This window comes from Mauremys reevesii, linkage group 12 (assembly GCF_016161935.1).
Source record: "Mauremys reevesii isolate NIE-2019 linkage group 12, ASM1616193v1, whole genome shotgun sequence".
NCBI lineage: Eukaryota > Metazoa > Chordata > Testudines > Geoemydidae > Mauremys > Mauremys reevesii.
In genome coordinates this window covers 27,353,074-27,353,696 of record NC_052634.1, presented here as the reverse complement: position 1 = coordinate 27,353,696, position 623 = coordinate 27,353,074, and the positions used below count along the sequence as shown (strand labels likewise).

Here is a 623-nt window from a genome sequence, read left to right as displayed (position 1 = left end):
GGAGCTGTGTAGCCCCGAAAAGGCGTCCTGCTGGGCAAGGGCAGGTGAGGAGGGCCAGGGCTTTTCCCAGGGCTGTTGCTGCGGCCAAAGCCTTTGGGAAGCAGAAGAGGGCCAGGGGTGCTGTTGCCTGCTGGGGCCCATGCGACGGTGTAGGTGTACGCTGACCGTAGCTGGTCTGTGGGAGCTGGGGCCCCTCTCTTTGCCCCTTTCCTCGTTAGTATAGTGGTGAGTATCCCTGCCTGTCACGTAGGAGACTGGGGTTCGATTCCCCAATGGGGAGGGTGATTCCCTTTTCAAGGGGGGAACAAAGAAATCCCTGGCCTGCCCACCCCATGCCTTGCATTCTCCTTCTATGGTCACTTCCCTTCGCACCCCAAACTGATGACTTTCACCTCCAGAGAGACAATTACCTCGCAAGGACACGCTGGCCCTAGCCAAAGCCTCTCCCTGGCCTTCCGCCCCCGGGCCCAGCTTTGGGGCCTGCATGTGGGGGCACGTTTCAGAGCGGCAAAGGGAAATAGGCTGGCCAGGGGCATGAGGACATTGGCCCAGACAAACAGGGAGGGACTTGGTCCAGGGGTGGAGGAAGACAGAAAAAGGGACAGGCATGGGATTGGCTTCCT

At 60.0% G+C, this 623-nt stretch overlaps 1 non-coding gene across 1 annotated transcript; it reads left to right on the top strand.

Annotated features, from left to right (window-relative positions):
• The first annotated feature begins 208 nt into the window (after positions 1-208).
• Positions 209-280, top strand: TRNAD-GUC. The gene has a single exon. It is a non-coding gene; the product is annotated as a tRNA-Asp (tRNA).
• Positions 281-623: the final 343 nt, after the last annotated feature.